This window comes from Chelonia mydas, chromosome 14 (genome assembly GCF_015237465.2).
Source record: "Chelonia mydas isolate rCheMyd1 chromosome 14, rCheMyd1.pri.v2, whole genome shotgun sequence".
NCBI classification, from domain to species: Eukaryota; Metazoa; Chordata; order Testudines; family Cheloniidae; genus Chelonia; species Chelonia mydas.
This window is the reverse complement of record NC_051254.2, coordinates 35,067,178-35,080,720: the sequence shown is the minus strand read 5'-3', so window position 1 is coordinate 35,080,720 and position 13,543 is coordinate 35,067,178. Positions and strand designations below refer to the sequence as shown.

Here is a 13,543-nt window from a genome sequence, read left to right as displayed (position 1 = left end):
GGTCTCTGGCAATTCCTATGTTCCTGTGGAAAACAAGGAAAATCTGCTTGACAAAAAACTTGACAGATATTTCACCCAGCTCTGTGAAAATTCATTAAAAGCTCAAACAAAACTGAACAATGGATCAGCTCTAAATAAATGATTCTTTATGAATTGTTCTTCCCGTCTCAGTTAATATTCCTCTGATTAATTGTTTTAGTAAATTGAGGCACAGAGACTTGAGGTAATATAGTGTATAGTCAGGCTTAGATCACAGGAGCTCCTGGCATCTTGACCTCCTTTCTCAAGCCACTGCTGACTGCTCTTTGTGCTATCATTTGAGGTCGCGATTCTTAAGGGAGTCTTCAGGAGTTAGAAGCTCAAGATGTACATGCCTTACTCCCTTAGGCTCCTTAAATCCCTGCTGTCATTCTCTGAACTTGAAGAGAAGCCCAGGCCTTGGAAGTCAAGAAAATAGATGCAAAGCCAGGATTACAAAGGGGTTTAGGCACCCAAAGAAGCTGATAGGCACCTACAGGGATTTACAGTACACCAACGGTTTAGGCACCCAACACCCATTGAATGACCCAGCTACTCCCAGTAGGTCATTACACATATTGAATCTATTTCCTTATGTTAAGTATCCTCACACCTTCTTGTCAACTGTTTAAATGGGCCATCTTGATTATCACTTCCAAAAGTTTTTTTTCTCCTGCTGATAATAGCTCATCTTAATTAATTAGCCTCTTACAGTTTGTATGGCAACTTCCACCTTCTTTGTATGTATATATATATACATATCTTCGTACTATATGTTCCATTCTATGCATCCAGTGAAGTGGGCTGTAGCCCACGAAAGCTTATGCTCTAATAAATTTGGTAGTCTCTAAGGTGTCACAAGTACTCCTGGGATTTAGCCACTTAGCTCACATAGGAGCATTGATAAATCCCAGTCGGTGCCTGTCTCCATCTAATTAGATGCCTAAATCCATTTGTAATCCTGGCCTACAGATAACCCAGAAGCTGGGCTGGAATCAGGGAACCCTGGGGAAGATCGTAGGCCCTGTGCTAGGCAGGGGATCAGATTAGAGGATCAGAAGGACCCTTTTGGCTTTATCACCTAGACATCTATGCACTTTCCTCTGGGCCTTTGCTGCTGAGCTGTGCAGAGCTCCAGGGAGTGAGTCCCACTAGCCCTTAGGAAATAGAAGTGGATAAATCACCTTCCTGCAGCATGGGTCCTTTAATGCCAGTGCAAATTAAAGCCAGCTACACACAGCTCACCCGCAGAGAGCAACAGGTCTGAGTCTAGTTCAGTCACAGAGTGAGAGATGAAAGGATGCTCAGATACTTGTGCCTTTAGCTTCTAGTTTGTGGTATATAGATAGATATTGACCAAAGAATCCTGGTGCTGGATGACTGAATGCATCATATGTTGCAAAAAAAAAAATCCACAAAGATTAGCACCGTAAGTTTGTTATTTTAATTCAATATGTTTGGGGATCAATATACAGGGGGAAATTACGATTATATGTATGAATTACAATATGAACACGTTAAAACTTTACTCTCAGTTTAATCAATTACCTACTGATGACAGGAATTTTTCCACCTCTCAGGAAAAGTTTGACATTTCACCGAAAACACAAAATCTATTTTTTGTTTTAATTTTTAGCAAACGAAAACTTTCTACTGAAAACTGGACTGCTGGAGAACCTTCTCATCATCACAGCCATAGCCCTCAACCACCACCTTCACACCCCCATGTACTTCTTCCTGATGAATCTGTCCATCCTAGACCTTGGCTCCATCTCTGTCACCATCCCCAAATCCATGGCCAATTCCCTCATGAACACAAGTTCGATTTCTTATTCTGGATGCGTTGACCAAGTCTTTCTCCTCGTCTTGTTCGGTTCAGCAGATTTTGCCATACTGACCATCATGGCGTATGATCGATACATCTCCATCTGCCAACCACTGCACTATGAGACAGTGATGAACAGGAGATCTTGTGTCCAAATGGCAGCCAGTGCCTGGATCAGTGTTCTTCTCTACTCTGCAGTGCACACTGGAAACACCTTGCAATATCCTTCTGTGGAGGCAACATGGTGGAGCAGTTCTTCTGTGAAATCCCCGAGCTCCTCAAACTCGCCTGCTCTGACTCAGACCTCAGTGAAGTTGGGTTTCTCATCTTTAGTGTGTGCTTAGCCTCAAGCTGCTTTGTTTTCATAATTGTGTCGTATGTTCAGATCTTCACCACAGTGCTAAGAATCCCCTTTGAGCAGGGCCGGCATAAAGCCTTCTCCACCTGCCTCCCTCACCTCATTGTGGTCTCCTTGTTTATTTGCACGGGGACCTTTGCCTACCTGAAACCCACCTCCAGCTCAACCTCAGGTCTGGATCTCGTGGTGGCTGTTCTCTATTCTGTGTTGCTACCAACGATGAATCGGATCATCTACACCATGAGGACCAAGGAGCTCAAAGGTGCACTGAGTAAACTGATAGGTTGGAGGTTATTTATTAAGAATGAAGTGTTCCTATTTCTCCTTGGATCATGATTTCATTCTGTGTTTCTTTAGAAATATAATTACCTGACGACATTATTGTCTCCATGAGAACATACCATGCTATCTGTTTATGCAGAATTGGGTATTTACACTAGTAAAAATCCAGACAAACTTGACTGAAGAAAAAAAGTTATTATAGATTTAGACCAATGTAAACAGGATCAGAATCTATCTATCTATCTAGTAACTATATACTGTTACCCATCACCAAACTATCTGAGCATCTTGCACATAATATCAGAAGCCATAGCAAAAGTCTCTAGTGCGGTCTCTGGCTCTTCTTATTTTGGGAGATAAATATTCTGATTGAGGTATCAATTCATTTGTTGTTTGTTTCTCTGTTTTTTAATTTATTTTTGTTTACCTGGTTGGTTGGTGGTTTGATTTGTTTCATTGTTACAGGTGGTTTTGGAGGTGGAAAGGCCCAGGGAGATGGTGAGTGTTTGGTTCAACAGGGATTTCAATGTTTGTCCTCTCTTGGGAGTGCCCATATGTCATCTCCCTTGATGGGGTTCTTCTGAGCGCACTGAAGGTTTGCTCCCCACAATGATAAAAGGGTGCAAAAGAGATTTCTTCATGGTTGAATTCCTGCTGAAATGACTATGTTTATACTGTTGGGGTATGATTGTATTATCAATGATGTGTTGGGGAACAAAGAGCCATCTTTTTATCATTTTCATAGAATCATAGAATATCAGGGTTGGAAGGGACCTCAGGAAGTCATCTAGTCCAACCCCCGGCTCAAAGCAGGACCAATCCCCAACTAGATCAAGTTAACTTAAATAATTATGTAAAGCTGTGTCATTCGTGCTGTGGTGGAAAGGCTGTTCTGAAGAGAAACTTTTCCCAGTGTCTCCTAAAGAAACTCTGACTCGGGATAATGAGGCCAAAAATTGGATCCCATTGAAGTCACTGGGGTCTAGCCCCTCACTTCAGAGAGATCAGGATTTGGCCAATGGCCAGTACACACAAGGATCCAGATTTGGCTGACAGAACCCTGGAAAAAGTGAGGGTGACAGAGATGTAAGGGTCCCATTTTCTAACTCAGCTAGACCAGCACCAATGCAGAGTAGACCCCCAAAGTCTCTGGGCTGCACTCAACAGTAATAGAAACACTGGTATAAGTTACTTTTGTGGGGTCATTTTGTTCTACCCTTGTTGAAAGTGGAAAAGTGCCATCCCATGTTACAGATGGGAACTGAGGCCCCGAGAGAGTGATGTGCCCAAGATCACAAAGGAAATCTATGGCAAAGCAGGGAACTGGGCTGGTTCTCCCAGGTTCCAGGGTAGCATCCGAATGACTGGACCATCCTTTCTCAGTCATTACAACATGACTAAGGAACTGGGACTCTGTACACCTGGGTTCTGTTCCTCTGAGCAGCTGTGTGACCTCAGGCCAGTCACTTCCACTCTCTGTGCAATCTGGAAAATATGGCTGATGATATCGACCCTGCTTGATAAATCACTTTGAGATCGACAGCTACATTTTATTGTTGTCTACATGTACATGGGGACCAGACACAGACCACAGAAGAATACTTGAATAGTAAAGTTGGGTGGGAAATGGGTTTTCTGTCCTGCAAGACTTGTCAAGATTTTGAGAGAGGCAAGATAGGTGAGGTAACATCTTTTATTGGAGCAACTTCTGCTGGTGGAAGGTGCAAGCTTTCACACTTCTCAGAGTTCTTCCTTAGTTCTGGAGAAGAGAACTAGAGAGTCCAAGCTAAATATAAGAGGGGACAGATTGTTACAATAAGAAGATCACACATGTTGTAGGAGACCACTTAAAATGAGTGGACAATTAACATGAAGTAGGCGATAAACACCTCTGCAGAGTAGGCGTCAGGGATGTAGACTCCAAAGGAGCTACAGCCAATTTACACAGGCTTGGCAAGAAATATGAATTACAGGTTTTTAAAATGTCATGCAGCATTGCATCTGCAGCCCAATGAGCCTTTTAGTTTAGTGCTGTCTGCAGTAAGAGGAAAAACAATGTAAATGTTGAGAAAGAAAGAAAGAAAGATTGATTCTGGGCCATTCATCCCAACAGAAGTTGAAGATCAGATACAGAAAATATTAGCAACACTCAATTCCTCCAAAGTTCTATCCCGAGTGGAAACGAATCTCTCCATCACCATTAAAAGTTTCACTTGTAATTAATCCCAAGGGGCAAAGAGCGAAGAAAGTGCAGACGGGTTAGGAACTTTGGAATCAGCTTCAGATCAGTTTCACAGCAAAGAATATGGATTTGAAACTGTGTAGCGGGCCAGATTGCCTGCTGGTGTAAACCGGCATACCTCCATTCAAATCACAGGACCAGATTCCCAGTTGGAGTAAATAATCCTAACTACTCTGAAGTCAATGGAACTGTACCAATTTCCAGTGGCTTTGTGCTTGGCCCTTTGTTTTTAGTCTTTCCCTCTGGGTACCTCCTAGTGATCAGCTTCAAGCAAACAGGTCAGCCTGAGCAGCAGGTACCTCTGGTGGCTGCATCCCAAGAGCTGCTGGTGCAACGCAAGAGAAAAAAAAGATCTCTGTTCGCCCAGAGGTAATTATGTGGGGTTAATGAAGGAACAGGCTATTCTGGGCCAACTGAGGTTCTGGCGCCTCTGGGTTCTTACTTATTGCAAGTCACGTGTCTGTGCTATGTATTTTCTTTCTGCAAACACCTTAGGGTACCCTTTCAGACTCTGCCTTGCCTTGTTTTTAGCCAAGTGTTGCCGGCACCCAGTGCCGAGAGGCAAAACAACAGCAGGGGTTCGTTACCCGGTGTGTTTCACTCAATAATCACAATGGGGTGGAGAAGCAGAAGAGTTTATTTGCAGCTGCAAACAAGGTACAGGGAGAAGAGAATCTCAAATCCTGCACACAGAGCAGGTTATTACACACACTTTTATATTCCTTAATGCTACTGCACTACACATCAGCCAATTAAAACTTTGCACAAATACTCTGCCTTCCTTATATGGATTACAACAATGTTTATTTCCTGCAACCTCTAACAAGAATTCCTAGCAACTTAAACAACCAGCACATTCTGTCTGGCCTTGTAACTATCTCCTATTATCTTTAGCTTGGTGTCAGCAAACCTTACACTATGAGGCATTATCTGTGGCTGCAACACTGTTTTAAAAGCAAAAGAGCTTACTCAAACCAGCCAGGCCTGAATTCTATTAAGGGGGGTTAAGAAGAAGCCCTTAGGCCTTCAGCAAGGAGACTTCCTCAACCCTTATGGCCTTCCATCCCCTCGACTTAACTAGTGGCCATGCCCTGGGGTCTCCAACAATTCCCTCCTTTGAGAATACTCATTTTTATTGCTTGAGTCTTCTCATCTTTATTTACTTACTAGCGGACCATGCATAAAATTAAAATTTTCAAAACTGTGCAAAATAAGCATTCTTACACAGGGCCACATACAACACAGTAAACATAACATGATTCATAGAGGGAAAAAAAACCTTACATAATAGGCTAAACAACCCACTTAGCCACGGGGAAAGGCCCCAACCAGAAAATAAAGAGCCTAGCCAATTCTTCCCAGTTTGCTGATGAATGCCCTTTGCCAGCTGCTTTAGGCATTGTAAGTCAGCTTCTACGGATGGCCCTGCATCTGTTATATTAAAGCAACACATGCCTGCAAACTCCTGGCATAGGTGACCATGGCGTAGAAGCAAATAGTCCACAGCCATCCTGTTCTGTAGCATACCCTGACGTACGTCCCCTAACTCATGTGAGAGTTGGGCCAGGACAGTTGAGGTTAAGTTAATGGCCTTTGCCACCGTGCAGGCAAGGTGCTCTACTGCGTGATAATAATGCACCACAAGCCCAGGGATACCAACTAAAGAAAAGGCCAGAGCTGCTGCCTTAGTCTCTGAGAATAAGGTTCTCTGAGAACGACGTTGCATTCGCTGCACTCTGGGCCAGTGCCAGCCAGGTATTTACGGGTACAATGCTTGAAACAGCAGTACCGGTTAGGCACATGGCTAAGAGGGGGAATAAAATATACTTTTTTATTTATTTTTTTGCTTTTTTGGTGGGCTGCCGTTTAAATAGTAATTTTAGTCCAAGATCCTCAGTGGAGGGGGCTGAATGCACGGTCCACCTTTCAGCCGGGGGTGGGGGGGTGGGGGTGGGGTTTGACACCGCTTTCAGCTGGGTATAATGAATCCAATTCTTGTGTCCCTCGACCTTTGCTGCTGTGTGGGAGACCAGCAGAACGGTATAGGGTTCCTTCCACTTTTCCTGGAGGGGCTCGTCTTTCCAGGTACGTACAAGCACTGAATCACCAGGCTGCAGGGAGTGGATGGGCAAATCCAAGGGTAGAGGCTGGGAATCCTTAGTATACCTGTGAAGAGACAAAAGAACAGCAGACAGGGAACACATATACTGAGACAAAAACCCATTTCCCAATTTTCACTCTCCCCCTGACACAACCGGTGTACCATTTATAGGCCATGCCCTTCCAAACATAATTTTAAAGGGACTGAGCCCTAATCTACCCTTTGGGAGAGCACGGATGCAGAGCAGAACTAGGGGCAGGGCATCAGGCCACCGTAGGGAGGCCTCCTGGCATACTTTTGAGAGATGTCGCTTAAGGGTCTGATTGGTCCACTCCACTACCCCACTGGCTTGTGGTCTCCAGGGTGTATGGAGTTTCCAGGGAATCTGTAAGGCGTCTGAGATGCTTTGGACGATTTTTGACGTGAAGTGTGTTGCATTGTCAGATTCCATCCACTGGGGAAGTCCATAGCGAGGAATAATCTCCTTAACAAACTTGAGAGCCACTGGGCAGCCAGGGGTCGGAGTCTGGAGGTTATAAAGTACTTTCCTATTTGTTGGATAAGTGCCTCCCTGCCAGCATGAGTGGTCTGATGTAATTTCTGTAATACGGGCAGAATTAGGCTCTTTGGTAAGAGGACTTTCCCTTCCAGGGAATGAAGCCATCCCTCCTTTTCCTGGAGACCAAGTTTGTCAGCTAGCTGTTTCTCCTCCCCAGAATACTGAGGGGTCAGGAGCTCTCCCACTGATGGGATAAGGGCATGCATATAGGTATTCTCAGTTTGAGGGGACATCAGGGTGGCAGCATGCTTCGCCTCTCTATCTGCCCTGGCATTACCCCGGTCACATCTTGATCCTCCCTCTGATGGGCCTTACAGTGTCCCACTGCCACTTCTAAAGGGAGTTGCACTGCCTTTAGAAGCCGGAGAATTTGGGGCCCGCACTTGACTGGGGATCCTTGGGCTGTCAGCGTTCCCCTCTGCTTCCACAGGCCAGCAGGAGCATGCAGCACACCAAAAGCATATTTGGAATCAGTGAAAATATTGACCCGTTTTCCTTTCGACAGTTTGAGTGCACGGGTCAGGGCCACTAGCTCAGCCAATTGGGCAGAGGTCCCAGCGGGCAAACTTTTAGCTTCCACGGTGTCACTGAGGGTCACAAGAGCATAACCCGCCCTTCTTTGCTCATTTATCACCATGCTGCTACCATCAGTGTACCACTCATAATCTGCATTTGGGAGGGGCACATCCTTCAAGTCCGGGCGGCTAGAATATTGGGCATCTATGATCTCCAAACAGTCATGTTCCTGTTTTTTGTTTGTGGTAAGAGGGTGGCAGGGTTAAGGGATGGACAAGGCCGCAGCGTGACCTCAGGGTTCTCTAAGAGCTTTGCTTGGTATCTTTGCCTGTGGCTCCTGTCACAGTGAGGGAGTCTGCTACTGGCAACTGAAGGGGTTGATTTACAGCAGTTTGCGCTGCTTCACAGTTCACTAAAAAATCTATTTCTTTATTTCCCACCCGCATTTTTACTCGGGGTTCCGGGGGTAGGATGATCCGTCTCCCCTGACACCCCTATTTCTGTTCTTCTATTGCCATTGTAGAGGTACCCCCCCTTTCCTTCTTGTTTGGGCACTTATTTTTTCAGTGTCCCTCTTGCCGACACAGGGCACACTGATTGCACCCCAGTCGTCTCTCCCGCGGGCCTGGACGTCCGCGTCCACGGCCCCTTTCTTCTCGTTCACTTTCCTTCATGCCTGCCTGCACCGCCGCTACCATCAATCTCACTTGCTTTTTTTTCTTTTTCATTTCTTTTAAACTATACACTCGATTTGCTGCTTCTAAAATTTGTGCCATGGTTATACCCATCAAATCCTTTTTTTTTTTGGTAGCTTTTTTTTAATGTCGGGGGCTGCCCTGCTTGTAAATACTTTTTTAATAATTGCCTCAGTCTGTGGATCATTAGGATCTGCATTGGTATACTGTCGGATTGTATCTCGAATGAGCTGTAAAAAGGCTCTAGGGTTTTCCTTTGGATCCCGCACTACCTTATATGGTTTAGACCAATTATTCTGTCTGACAGCTGCGTGACGGAGTCCATACAGTAGCAGCTCCGTATAGGAGTTGAGGTGGGTCACAGCCTGATTGTCATTTGGGTCCCACCTAGGATCCTTTATAGGAACCTGATCATCTGGGGTCGGGATATTGTTACGGTCCTGGTCATATTGCCTCTTTTCTTCCTCCCTTGCTTTAGCTATGACCTGTTCTCGTTCAACCTCAGTCAATAATGTTTGCAGAAGGACATTACAATTATCGCAGTCTGGCTTGTAGCTGCTAAGACATCCCTCAAAAACCGATACAAACTTGCTTGGATTGATAGAAAATTTTCCAGCCTGTGCTTTGAAAGTGGCCAGGTCCATAGGATTAAAAGGTGCATGAGTATAGACCTGCATAGTAAGAGCAGCTTGTTCTTTCTATTTCATTACGGGCGATTTTAGTCTCGGTAAGTAACGGGTATAGTCCAGCAGATGGAGCTCGAACCTCACTATGAGCTTCACTAGGAATCTTACTTTGAGCCTTGCTCTGTGTGGGTGTAGGGGCCGAAGGAGCCTCACTCTGTGCGGATGTAAGGGCCGAAGGAGACACCGGATCTGCCATTACATTTGGGGTGGGGGTCCGGGGACTGACATTAATTGCTACTGGGCCAATAGGGTTAAATTACAGCATCGGAAATTATCAGTACGAGTCCACAAGGTCATAAACAAATAAGCATACGAATGCTCATTCCACTTCCCCGTTTGCTGACAGAACAGAAGTAACTGGAGGATTGTATTATGATTTAGTGATCCTCCGAGAGGCCACTGTTCCTGGTCGTCTAACTGGTACTGAGGCCAGTTAACCGTACAAAATCGCTTCAATTTACCCTTAGTTATTGGATCTGATTCAAATACCTTTCAATTTATTAAAATACACTTTAGGGGTGTGCACCGTACCCTACCTCCCGTGCTCTGTTCCTGTCCCATACCTACAGGGTAACTCTGGGCGTCCCCAGGTTCCAACAGAGCATACAATCCGGATTTTAAAAGATTCCTACTTTATCCAAGGGACCGGTTCCACCACTGTCGCCCACAGCTGCTTCTCCGCTATGTGAGTGCGTTGCACCGTCGTGCCCTCCGGGGTCGATCAAACTGCGTCTCCTCCGAGGCCCCCGATGAACTCACCAGTGTGCGCTGGGCGTCGGTTGTCACTGCAATCCTCGACCTCTGGAAGGGATCCGGGCAAGGCTAAATTGCAGCCTCGTTGCCCACCCAGAGACGCGAAAAGCTGTTGCCGGCACCCAGTCCCGAGAGGCAAAACAACAGCAGGGGTTCGTTACCCGGTGTGCGTCACTCAGTAATCACAACGGGGCGGAGAAGCAGAAAAGTTTATTTGTAGCTGCAAACAAGGTACAGAGAGAAGAGAATCTCAAATCCTGCACACCAGAGCAGGTTATTACACACACTTTTATATTCCTTAATGCTATTGCACTACACGTCAGCCAATTAAAACTTTGCACAAATACTCTGCCTTCCTTATATGGAGTACAACAATGTTTATTTCCTGCAACCTCTAACAAGAATTCCTAGCAACTTAAACAACCAGCACATTCTGTCTGGCCTTGTGACTATCTCCTATTATCTTTAGCTTGGCGTCAGCAAACCTTACACTATGAGGCATTATCTGTGGCTGCAACATTGTTTTAAAAGCAAAAGAGCTGACTCAAAGCAGCCAGGCTTGAATTCTATTAAGGGGGGTTAAGAAGAAGCCCTTAGGCCTTCAGCAAGGAGACTTCCTCAACCCTTATGGCCTTCCATCCCCTCGACTTAACTAGTGGCCATGCCCTGGGGTCTCCAACACAAGGGTTCTTCCAGGGATGTTGCCATCATGAGAGATCCAGGGTGGGTGCTGTTTCACCTTTGTGGGCTTAGGATCAACTAGGGCAGGTTGTCAGGATGGTTTGTTCCTGTGGTGAGACCAGAGCTGGGCTCACAGCCCTGGAGACCAGATTCGGCTCTTTAGCCCCAGAGCAGGGACATCCTGGGCTGTGGCCGTGTCTGAAGCCTGAACAAGCTGGGGTCAGCTCTAGAGCTGGGAGGGGCTTTCAGTCCCTGATCCCATTTAGCCCATCGCCTCTCAGCCAAGCCTGCCCTAGGAGGGGAGCAGGAAGCGCCCATCTGTGGAGTAGATCCTGGTCTGCTAGGAACTGCAGAGACTGTCAGCAACTCAGGACATCCAGCAAGCGGACAGCAAAGGAGTGCTGGATAACACAGTGACAGGTGCTAGCTAGCTAGCTAGCTAATGTCCAAACAATTCTGATGCCTGAGAATCGACTGCATCACAAGCTGAGACAAAGTCCACAAACACCAGCACAGTAAGATTGCTATTTCAGTTACATAATATGGGCTATTAATATTTAAGACCATAAATGTGAAATTACAATCTGAACTGTTTTAGGGCTGATCTACACTACCATGCTCAGTCGATCCGAGATACATCACAAGTTTGGGGAAAATCCACAGAGACTAGCACAGTAAATTCACTAATTTCAATTAAATACAGTCATGGATTAATATACAGAACAAATGTAAGACCTTAAACATAAATGATCATTTGAACCCTTTAAGGCTTTAGCTGTCAATTAAGTCAGAGAACTAGAGCCAGTCAGGAAAAAAAAAATCAGCGCAAAACTTTGACTTTACATCAGATACCCCAAAATCAGAAAAAGATTCAGGATTTGGCAACCAGACGTGTTTGTTTTTAGCAAAATACTAGTGTTAAGTGAAAATGTCACATTGCCAACAAAGGAAAATTGAGGTTTTCAGGTTTTGTGTTTTTTTTTTAAATTTGTTTCAAGTATAGCAGCAACTTTCCCTGGACATTTTTGTTTAGTTTTAATTGGAAATTGAGCTTTAAACAAAGATGGGAAACATTATTCTTATATTTAATAATACAGCCATTTCAAACCTGTTTGTTCTATTTCAACCGTGTTTATTCCTGTTTCAAAGAAATAGTTACGGGAAGGTAAAAAAACAGGTTAGCAGCAAAGCCTGCAGATTGTGTTTTGTACACACTAGCACCTGTAAACTCAGAGTCAACGTTGCACCAGCCACCTGAAGCCTGTCTATCTCAACCCTGCCCAAGGACACAGAGGAAATGAAGGGGGACAGAAGCAAGATCTCCCTCTCCAGCCCCATATCCTCTGTCCCACACTGCTGCCAGCTGAACACCAATGTTGCAAACTGGTGCACAGAACATACACATAGGAAAACACAGCCCCTCCCTACCCGAGATCACAGTCCTAGTAGACAAGGCAGAGAAAGGGGGGAAGAGGAAAGAGAGGCACAGAAAGGGGAAGCAACTTGCTCAAGGTCACGCAGAAGGTCAGTGGGGACAAGAACATAACCCAAGTCTCCTGATTGCCACTGTCCTGCCTAGCACACACATGAAGATAGAGAGGGAAATGATAAACCACAGCAGTAACCGAGGGGTGCTCCTAGCCCATCATTACACAGAGACACAAGTGTTGTAGGTATCAGGGACCATGAATCAATCTGTCAGCAGGTAGCAGGCCGTCTCTGCACAGAACTTGGTGTGGAATCATCACAGAGGAGCTGTCGCTCGGAGCGTGGGGTATGTCCGTGTTTTGTTTCTCTTGGAAGAGGGGATCAGGCTGTGCTGCTGGTTTAGAAGTCTAGTTTCCTGTCCAAGTTGTTAGCCTGCTGTTTGTCCGAAGAAGAAATGCCTGGAAGGGACCTGGGTCACCGAGTCCAATCCCCTGCTCTCACTGGCAACCCAGTCATATAATCTCCATCCTAAACTGACACAGCTTCGTGTTAACACCAGTTAAGTTGTCTGTCCCCAGCAGCTCCTATTGGGAGGCTGCTCTAGATTGTCCCTCCTCCGATGGGGACAAACTTTCTTCTCATTTTCAAGCTGAATTTACTCCTGGCCAATTTATCCCCGTTCCTCCTTGTGCCGACATTGTCCTTTAGCATCAAGAGCTCTTCTCCCTCCCTGGGGTTTACCCCCTTGATGTATTTATAGAGAGTGATCCTAACCTCTCTCAGCCAGCATTGTGCTAGGTTAAATTAGCCAAACTCTTTTAGGCTATGTCTACTCAGCAAGCTAGGGCTGTGATTCACCAGCTTGCATACATGTACTCGTGGGCTAGCTTGGTGAGCATAAATAGCAGTGTGGCTGCGGTAGCCATGCTGAGTACAGACCCACCTGAACCCTGGGGCTTTGTATTCAGCACAGTTTCCCCTTCTGCCATGGCTATACTACTTTTTAGACTTGTGCCAGCCATCCTTGAGCTATTGCAAGTAGCGTATGTGATCTGGGAATCACTCCCCTAGCTCGTAGTGTAGATGTAGACTTACTCTTCTTTCCTCAGCTAGCTCTCCATTGTAGCAATAGGATGTCCATAATTCCTAAGATTGTTGGGTTTGGGTTGTAACTTGTTCCATATTTACACTGCATTTTATCAAGCCTCATCTTGGACCAGATCCTCAGATGGAGGAAACGGATGCCATCCTTTGACTGTAAGGGAGCTGTGGAAATTTACACTGGTGTGACAATGCTCTTCATTAGTGGTGTGATTGTCAGAGGTGAGGAGGCAGGAGGACTCTAGCCTGACCATTGCCCTTGCCCTTCCTTCCACAGGCAGTCCATGATGTACTGAGA

At 45.5% G+C, this 13,543-nt stretch overlaps 1 pseudogene; it reads left to right on the top strand.

The window, feature by feature from the left end:
• The first annotated feature begins 1,920 nt into the window (after positions 1–1,920).
• LOC119567685 lies at positions 1,921–2,722 on the top strand (annotated as a pseudogene).
• Positions 2,723–13,543: the final 10,821 nt, after the last annotated feature.